This window comes from Dipodomys merriami, unplaced genomic scaffold (genome assembly GCF_024711535.1).
Source record: "Dipodomys merriami isolate MVZ:Mamm:240054 unplaced genomic scaffold, mDipMer1.0.p SCAF_540, whole genome shotgun sequence".
In the NCBI taxonomy this organism is placed as follows: Eukaryota; Metazoa; Chordata; class Mammalia; order Rodentia; family Heteromyidae; genus Dipodomys; species Dipodomys merriami.
This window is the reverse complement of record NW_027206114.1, coordinates 701,551-712,007: the sequence shown is the minus strand read 5'-3', so window position 1 is coordinate 712,007 and position 10,457 is coordinate 701,551. Positions and strand designations below refer to the sequence as shown.

At 36.9% G+C, this 10,457-nt stretch overlaps 1 non-coding gene across 1 annotated transcript; it reads right to left on the bottom strand.

The window, feature by feature from the left end:
- Nucleotides 1-3,333: 3,333 nt before the first annotated feature.
- LOC138811624 (U1 spliceosomal RNA) lies at nt 3,334-3,497 on the bottom strand. The gene has a single exon (XR_011367456.1). It is a non-coding gene; the product is annotated as a U1 spliceosomal RNA (small nuclear RNA).
- Between the last annotated feature and the right edge of the window lie 6,960 nt (nt 3,498-10,457).

The window sequence follows — 10,457 nt, the reverse complement described above, 5'->3', positions numbered from 1 at the left end:
TGGTACTGGCAAAAGAACAGACCTCAGGACCAATGGAATAGAATTGAAAACCCAGAAATGAACCTACAGACCTATAGCCATCTAGTCTTTGATAAGGGAGCTAAAAAAATAGAATGGAAGAAAGACAGCCTCTTCAGTAAATGGTGCTGGCAAAATTGGTTAACTACTTGTAGAAAAATATCTAGATCCTTATACATCACCCTGCATCAGAACCCACTCCAAATGGTCAAAGACCTTGGAATCAAAGCAGACACTCTGAAAACATTACAGGATGGAATAGGAGAAACCCTATGTGTCCTTGGCTCAGGACGAAATTTTCTTGGTAGAGACCCAGAAACACAAAAAATCAAAAAAGGTTGGACAATTGGGATTGCATGAAGTTCCAGAGCTTCTGCATGGCAAAGGACATAGCTAGCAAGACCAATAGAAAGCTCACGGATTGGGAGAAGATCTTCACTAGCCATACAATGGACAAGGGTCTTATATCTAAACTATACTTGGTACTCAAAAAATTAAATCCCCCAACAACAAATCCTCAAAGAAACAACTGTCCAATAAATAAGTGGGCTAATGACTTAAAGAGAAACTTCTCTGACCAAGAAAGAAGAATGGCCAATAGACACATGAAGAAATGCTCAACCTCCCTAGTCATAAAAGAAATGCAAATAAAAACAACATTGAGATACTACCTCATCCCAGTTAGAATGGCAAAAATCAAGAACTCTAATAACAACAGATGCTAGAGGCTATGTGGACAGAAGGGAACCATACTTCATTGTTGATGGGAGTGTAAAGTTGTTCAACCACCTCAGAAAGTATTATGGACGTTCCTCAAAGACCCCACATAGAGCTCCCCTATGACCCAGCAATCTCACTTTTGGGCATTTACCCAAATGTTTACAGACAAGACCACACTAAAGCTACCAGCACAACTATGTTTATTGCAGCATTATTTACCATAGCTAAGATCTGGAACCAACCCAGATGCCCCTCAGCAGATGAATGGATCAAGAAAATGTGGTATGTATACACAATGGAATTCTATGCTTCCATCAGAAAAAATGACATTGCCCCATTTGTTAGGAAATGGAAAGACTTGGGATAAATTATATTAAGTGAAGTAAGCCAAGCCCAAAGAAACATAGGTCCCATGATTTCCCTTATTTGCAATATCTAGTATATGTATGAGTCAAGCAGAAAAGATCAGATAAGGTGATGTTAGGAAAATGAACCCTAAGATATGTATTTTAAATGTTTTTTTTTTCTGTCATGCATTTGTTTCTAACGCAATTATAAGATTATTTCTTTGTTGCTTTGTATGTCCCTCTCCCACAGTATAACCCATACTTTCACTGTATTTGATGTTGGTATAATTTGTGGAAGGGAAGGGGAAAAACCAGTCATTTAAATAAGGATACAGGTGGACCTGTTGCAACAACGAGAAATACAACGAGTTGTCATGTCAAAAACGAACTTTACAACTTTGGGGGGGGGGAGGATTGTATGTGGGGGGGGAGACAGGTAGGATGGGAAGGGATGGGAAGGGTAAACAAAGTAGAAGGCTACAATGCTTGATAAGAAATGTACTCACTATCTTGCCCGTGTAATTGTAACCCCTCTGTACTGTATTTTCACAATTTAAAAAAACTTCGTTCAGATGTTTTCATCATCAGAAATTTGAGCCAGGGATGGTAGCTCACATTTGTAAAGCTATCTGCTGGGTCTTGGCTGATACAGAGAGGATTATGATTTGATGTTAGCCCTGGAAACATTCAGAATATTGGATCTCAATCAAAATCTGAACCCAATGCATTGAATTTCTTATTTCATCTACTCAGAAAAGGTAAAAAGAAGGATTGTCGTCCATGCTGGCCTGGTCATAGACATAAAACCCTACCGCAAAAGTGGCTAAAGTCCAGCTGGGCGCAGGTGTTTCTTGCCTGTAATCTTAGCTACGCTGGAGGTGAGATCTGAAGATCACAGATCAAAGCCAGCCCAGGCAGCACAATGAGACTCTTATCTCCAATAAACCACTAGAAAACGAGAAGTGGTACTGTGGCTCAAACAGTAGAGCCCTCGACTTGAGCTGAAGAGCTCAGGGACAACACCCAGGCACAGAATTCAAGTCACATAACCAACAGAAGAAAAATGAGGGCTGGGAAGGTGGCTCAGTGGTAGAGCGCTTGCCTTGCATGCCTGAGTCCCTGGGTTCGATTCCTCAGCACCACATAAGCAAAAAAAAAGAGCCGGAAGTGGCGCTGAGGCTCAAGTGGTAGAGCGCTAGCTTTGAGCTTAAGATCGGAGGGACAGCGCCCAGGCCCAGAGTTCAGGCCCCATGACTGGACCTCCGACCCACCCCCCCAAAAAAAGAAAAAAATGACTAAAGCAAAGTAAAAGCAGGTGTATGGCTCATCAGGTAGAGTACCTACCTAAAATCATGAGAATCTGAGTTTAAATTTTAGGATAGAATGGGAAAGGATGTGAAGGAATAGAAGGAAGAAAAGAAGGAAGGGAGGAGTTATTCTGTATATTGTACTTGCCTAGCTATTTCATTAAGGTGGCTTCTCATTCCTTTTTCTTCTTTGATCTTCTTTTTTTTTTTTGGTCGGTTGTGGGGCTTGAACTCAGGTCCTGGATCCTGTCCCTGATCTTTTGTGCTCATGGCTAGTACTCTACCGCTTTGAGTTACATTGTCACTTATCGTTTTCAGTGGTTAATTGGAAATAAGAATCTCATAGATTTTCCTGCCCAGGCTAGTGTTGAACCTTGATCCTCAGATCTCAGCCTTCTGACTAGCTACAATTACAGGTATGAGCCTTTGGCTCTGGTCACCCATTTGTTTTCTTTCTTTTTATTTTTTGTAAGTCATGGGACTTGAACTCTAGGTGTTGTCCCTGACCTCTTCAGGACAAATGAAGTGCTCTACCACTTGAGCCAGAGCCCACTTCTGGTTTTCTGGATGTTAATTGAGGATAAGCATCTCATGAGCTTTCATACCTGGGCTGGCTTTGAACTGCAATCCTCAGATCTCAGCCTCTTGAGTAGTTAGGATTACATGTATAAGCCACCTGCACCCAACTTCCTCATTTATTCTCTCATGGTGAGTTCTAGCTGATTTCTCTACTCTTGTAGTTCCTAGCAACTACAAAGTAGGCATAGAAGTACCTCATCCTTTACAGTAGTCCTTAGGATCAAGTGACTACTGAGTGCAGGAAAGGAGATGAGGCCAATATAAAATACAATGCTGTCTATCTATCTATCTATCTATCTATCTATCTATCTATCTATCTATCTATCTATCTATCTATCTATCTATCTATTTAGTTAGTTATCCACGGTAGAGCACTAACACAGTCCTCCACTACCACAAATTATGCACTCAAATTTCTCACATTTGATGTAATCACAGGAGTCAGCACATCTGGAATGTAATAGATAAGTCTTTCCATCGGAAAACCACTTTCATGATCGTGGTATCTCCCCTGCCAGGTAAGTAACAATGCTGACTTGATATTTTAAAAACTAACAAACACATGAGAGTAGTTCACATTTGTAATCCTAGCTACTCAGAATGCTGACATCTGAGGATTAAACTTTAAATACTAGATAAATTTTGCTGAATTTTGATTAAAGCTCCTTTGGTGTTTTTAATTGTAGTTTTTATTTATTTTCTTATTTTACTGTTTCTTACTGTGACTACCAAAAAGCTGAGTGACTTACGTGGCTTGTATTCCTGTATTATATTGGAGGTGCTCTAAGACTTCATCAGAGGCCAAACTTGTTCTACTCAGCTGAGTAGCCAGCCACAAAGCTGTAAGTGACAATACCTACAGTAAGCAAAATTACATAAAATTAAAAATTCAGACACACAGTTACACTAGCCATATTTCAAATAAAAATAGAATTCAAGTTTCAGTGAATGTTAGTAAAGTTTTAATGAATTCATTCTATCTATGTCCCCTGTGACACTGCCACAGAAGAATGGAATACTTAAAGAATATCATGTAGTTCCCAAGGCATGGAGGTAGTTACTCTCTTCCTTTACAGAAAATGTTTGCCTGGCCATGTACCCTAGTGAATATCATTTATTATGCAGAGCTACCCACTTTTCTATATGCAGTTATGTCTCACTCTCCTTTTCTCCCTCCCTCTCTCTTCCCTCACAAAATCCCTCCCTTTCCTTGTTTTAGGGATCAAAACTCATGCATGGTAAGCTGCTAAGCTGAATCCCAGCCCTGTGTATGATTTTGTGTTTGGGGAGGGGGTACTTTTTCAGGGCTTGAACTTTGGCCCTGGACACTATCTCTAACATTTTGTGCTCAAGGCTAGTGCTCTGCCACTTTAACCACAGGTCCTGTTCTGTCTTTTTGGTGGTTACTTAGAGATAATGTCTCATTGGCTTTCCCTCTTCTGCTGGATTCCAACCATGATCTCATCAGCTTATGATTACAGGATGCGAATTGTCATCTACCTTACTTTTTTTTTTAAGTTTTCAAGTATCTTCTTTTAATTTAAAAAAGAACAAGTATGGGAAACTTCCCAGAGAGGTAAACAACTCAAAACTATATAGGGTTACATATCTCTGTATCATCACAAAATTGCTAAGTAGTTCTATTACTAACATTTTATGAGGTGAATTTTCAGCACTAACACTAATAATGTTAAGTAATTGGAAAAATGATATTACTTTGTTTTTCGGTACCCAAGTCATATACTTTATTCTGTGTCTTAGCTTGAGAAAATCTGATTCATTTTCTAGAATGATTCCTATGAATCATAAAAATAATGACAGAGCTAGTTCAGTCAATGATTTAGAGTTCTAAAACAAACTTGTAAGATACTTTGTATTTTAATTCATACAGTATAGTGATTTTGTCTAAAGCATGCCTTACTGACACACATCACTAGAAAAGTCAGTTTGGAAAATCGGTCTATACTCAAATCTTGTCAAATTAAGAACACATTTGAATAGTGATGATATATGTCCAAGCAATAACTTGAAATAATTGTCATTGACTGTCTTGACAGGTACAATTAGCTTCTTCGATTTCTAATTGTCATAATATTTATACTTCAGTAATGCTACAGCATTGTTAGACAATTTTGAAATGGCTGCATCAAGGGACAGATAAGAAAAATAATCTTAAACCAGCAGGTAGTGGCTCTCGTCTGTAATCCTAGCCCCTCAGGAGGCTGATATCCGAGGATCACAGTTAAAAGCTAGCACAGGCAGGAAAATTCATGGATCTTTTATCTCCAATAAACCACTAAGAAAACTAGAAATGGTACTGTGGCTCAAGTAGTAAAGCACTAGCCTTGATCTGAAGAGTTCAAGTCAGACAGAGTTCAAATCCCTCGACTGACAAAAATAAATAAATAAATAAATGAAATCCCACACTGGCCAGATGAATGAGAACTGACAATGTTTTCTAGGTAAGGTATATTTAGTGCTAGTTTTTCTATATTTTGTCTTACCTCATATATTAAGTGCTTTTTTTTGCAATGAACTGAAGGTTTTTAAGTGACTTTTTTCTATGAATAACTGAGTTTATAATAAAGTTATTTTGTAAAATATTGTCTATTTTCCACTATTTCTTTTTATCATTTAAATCCCCCTCTTTGTTCTGCACCATCTTCCACTTCCACAGGTTTCCAGGGTATATCATAAGAAGACTTTGTACACATTATTCTGGGGTCCACCACTGCCACCCATCTCATTAGGTAATGATATACACCATTTTTTAACAAATATGTGGGGATTTTCTTTCACTTTAATCCTAATGAATTAAAAGTAGAAGGTGTTAGAAAAGTTCTAAGTCAGTGACTGCACTCGTGGTGTGCCGTGTACCCAGAGATCCATGAAAGCAGTAGTAGCAAGTGATAAATTAGAGTATCTAGGAGAAACTATTTACCTATAAGCTCTCCTGACCTCTAAAGCAATGATAGAGCAGATATTTTAGATTGTACACAGGTATCTTGTTCAGTGTCCTGATCTTTGCTTTATACATTCTGTTCTTAGTCTCTTCTAGCCAAAAATCAACCTTGTCTTTGTTATTCTTATCGCAAAGAAATGTCAAACAGAGCACTAGAGCATGGTGTTTACATATGTAACTGAGGTCTTTTTGCTGTGTCTCCCCATGAAGGATGGTGGAAAGGCAAAAAAGCATGAATGAGAGAATCAGAAGGTAAGACAGTACTTGTTTTTAAACAAGATCATTTACATAATAAGTCATCTGTCTATGCGGGCAGAGTTCTCCTCACAATCATGTCTTAAAGATTCTACCTCTTTTTTCTTTTATTTTTCTTTTTCACTTTTTTTTATTGTGAAAATACCGTACAGAGGGGTTACAATTACATGACCAAGATAATGAGTATATTTCTTATCAAGCATTATTCCTTCCTCCTTTGTTTCCCCTTACTATCCCTTCCCATCTACTCCCCCCTCCCACCCCACCCTCCCTTGCACCAAAGTTGTAAATTTCGTTTTTGACATGGCATCCCATTGTTACAATGGGTCCACCTGTATCCCTATTTAAGCAATTTGTTTTTTTCCCCTTCCTACAAAGCAACAAAAAAAATCATTTTATAAACATGTTAGAAATAATAGCAAGAAAGAAAAACCATTTGATTTCTTATCTTGAGGTTCATTTCGCCTAACATCAACTTATCTGACTGGATATATGGCTATAACTCAGGCCCTGGACACTGTCCCTGAGCTCTTTTACTCAAAGCTAGTGCTTTACTACTTAGAGTCACAGCCCTACTTCTGAGAATGCCTGAGCACCGATGGCTCACACCTGCAGTCCATGAGACACTAATCTCCAATTAATCACAGAAAATCTGGAAGTGACACTGTGATTCAAGTGGTGGAGCACTAACTTTGAATAAAAGCTCAGACCCCAGGACCAGAAAAAAGAAGAGAATGCTAGACAGATACATTGAAGGAAAGTATAGGAATCTCAAGAAATGAAGGCTTTCCAAAAGCAGTGATGATTAGGCTATGATCTATATATTAGATATGATTTATTTGTCTTAATGCTGATGCTGTCTAATATCCTAGACCCTCTCATGTATCTGCTGATAAATCTGAATGACCAAAAAATAATTTTGGTAGTGGGGGTGTGTTACGAGTTAGAATTCTTTTTTTGCCTTAGGAACATTTTCTTTTCAGATTAGAGCTTTGATATCCCAGAAAATGTTTAAAGTAATTGTGTTGTTTCTTAGAAATTATCATACAATTAAGTATATCTCTTTTAATCTCCCTAAAACTGTGTATAGGATGGAAAGAATAGTTTATTCCAGTGTATTGGAATACTTCAGATTGTTTTTTGATTCTTCTAGTCTGATAGTCATACTCTGAAAAAAATCCTTAAGTTGTTGAAAAGTGATGAGCTTTCTTTCTGCCATAGGAATAGGAGGAGACAGAACTTGCTTCACTTTATATAGCTATGGAGGGGAAGGGATTGTCCTCCAGCATCTCCTTTGAAAAGCTTAGTGGTGAAGCCTTTGACATCAGCATTCTCCTCAAAGAGACCAATTCAACCAAAGTGATTTGCTGTGGTCTGAAGTCTCCCCTACAGTTCCTCTGTTCCCTTGCAAGCTACATTCCACGCTAAAGGTATCCAACATTCTAGGCAGACAGCTTATGTTTTGTTGAAAGTGTATGAGTGAATGAAGGTGCTATTTTATGGGAATTTAACATTGAGTGACATGCATGAAGAATTTACACACAATAGGAATCAGTCCTCAAATGCAGTGATTTATGATGAGATTTCATATCTTAAACATAAATGTTCCTTAGGCCAAGTATTTTATCTTGAACTAAAATGATGCCATGGCAAAAAGAAACTGTAATAGGATTTTCAAATCCAACCGCAAAGTATTTCTGCCCATGATAACATAAAGTGAGCTATTCTCATTCCCCGATTTAGGACTTGTTTGACCATATGAAAATTCTTCATTGTGATTAAAATTTTTAATTTATTTTAAAAACAAAAATATTTTAAATTCCCATGTGCACATCCCATTAGGAAGTTGATGTGATGCCCAGAAGCTCTCTATTTCTGTCACTTAGATTTTCTTGTGTGTGCCAGTCCTCTTTTTGTTTGTTTTGCTTTGTTTTACTGTAGGCTAGTGCTCTACCACTTGCCATAGCTCTACTTTCATCTTTGTTGGTTATTAGAGCTAAGGTTAGTTAGAGCTAAGGTCAGCCACAATTCTCAGATCTTAGCCTCTTTAGGATTACAGGAATGAGCCACAGGTGCCCAACTATGTTACCTGTATTTAAATCATGTGATCTGCTAAGGGTTTTCCCATCTTTTTTTGTGAAAATATGCCTCAACAAAATAAATAGTAAAAGAACATAATAAAAGTTATTTTGATTCTCTAAAATAGACAAAAAGATACACAATATTCTAAATTTAAGTGATAAAGTAAAAATTTTTGGAGTTGTTGAAAGACTGTATATATTTAGTAGCATTTGGTGGAAAAATGAATCAACTATCCAGAGAAAGAATGGGAAGCAAGATATTTTTATGAGCAATAATTATGTGTACAACAGTTTTTATGTCATTAATGCAGCCCACTTCATGTAGTATCGAATTACAGATGCTAAGATCTGTATATGGTCATCACATAAATCTAAAATTTTCAGTCTGCCTGAGCATTTTCAGTTTTTCCTCAACAGCAGTCATCACATTGAACCATAAACTCCTACAGGAGACTCCTGGAGGCATTTTACACTTAATAAACAATTTACTCTTTATTTTCTTTATTTGTTTAGTTAAGGTCCAACACTCAGACTTAAATTCAGTATCTGACTGTCTTTAGCTCACTGTCTAGTTCTACCAACTGAGCCATGCCTTCAACCCTAATTTCTTATTTTAAAAATTCAGAAAAGATAATAGTGATAATAATTCTCAGATTTCCTTCACCCAGAAACCCACATATAATTTTTTTTTGATTTAATATTCTCTCAGTGTACTTAATGCCATCTTTTTGTTTTTGTTTTTGTGTACTTGGCTTCAAATCAGTACCTTTCAGTCTCATAGAAACTAGGCATTGATGGTTCATGCCTATTATACTGGCTGCCTCAGAGACTGAGGTTGAGCGTCAAGTTTCTAATCCAGCCCAGGCAGGAAAGTCTGTGAGACACGTATTTCTAATTAATCCCCTAAATGAATGGGAAAGTGGAGCTGTGACAAGTAGTAGAGCACCAGCCTTGAGGGCAAAGGTAGAATGAGAAGCAAATTCCTGAGTTCAAGTGGCACACAAAATGTTAATGTTCATTCCATTCAGCGCTGTAATAAATTAAAAGGATCAACACTGTATTAATTAATGGTTAACATTACTATAGCAATAGTAAGTTATATTTATTGATGATATTCCTTTATTTTCCTAAATTTACTTATATACTAATATTTAATATAAGGAGATAATTCCTGTTTAACAAGATTTTAAGGATCAGAAGTGTATACAAGGAGTTTTGATTGGAAATAAGTATTTGCAAGTTTTTCATATACATAAATGATAGTTGAATAAGCTTGGCATGTATGAAGTAGGCTAAAGAATCCAGCAAGCAAAGGTCCACACAGTCTTGGGGAATAATAAAATATGAGCCACAGGTGATTCTGGAAAATAACAACTTTTGAAGAATAGAAAACAACAAAAATATATAGCTATTGTTAAGGACATTGAAATATATACTATCAAGATAAGTGGGCATATATATATATATGTATATGTATATATACATGCATATATATATACATTTTTTTGGTCAATCATGGGGCCTGAGCTCTAGGGCTGAGGGCTGGCCCTCAGCTCTTGAGCTCAAGTCTAGTGCTCTACTACTTGAGCCACAGTGCCACATCTGGTCTTTTGTACTTATGTGGTGCTGAGGAATCGAATCCAGGGCATAATGCATAAAAGGCAAGGACTCTACCGCTGAGCCATCTTCTCAGCTGCAAGTGGGCATATTTTACTTTTTATTATACAAATTAGTGTATTTTAGAAAGTTAAACATGACTGATACTTAATACTAACTGGCCTCTGTCCCATTAAATAACTTATTCTTAGAATATTTGTGTTAGTAATTCAACTTACCTACAAGAATGTCTACCATGAAATTAGGATGTGTTTAGCAATAGGGATTTTAAAAAAAATTTTATGTTGTCAGAATTGATTTATAAGATGTATAGAGAAAAACATATTTATTGTCAAAATTGGTTTGCTTTGCTTTCTAGTTCAAATTGTGTGTACAGACTTTAGCTGGAAGGCAGATGGCAAAATAATGGATCTTGGCAATGAAGATGGGCATGTTTGTTACCTTTAAAAAAGAAAAAAAAAGTATGAAATGGTAGTCTTTCTATACAACACCCTAATAATATCATAAAAGTATTGTTTTTGTTGTTATTATAATTATTTTGTCATGCGGCTCGAACTCTGTGCCTGGATGC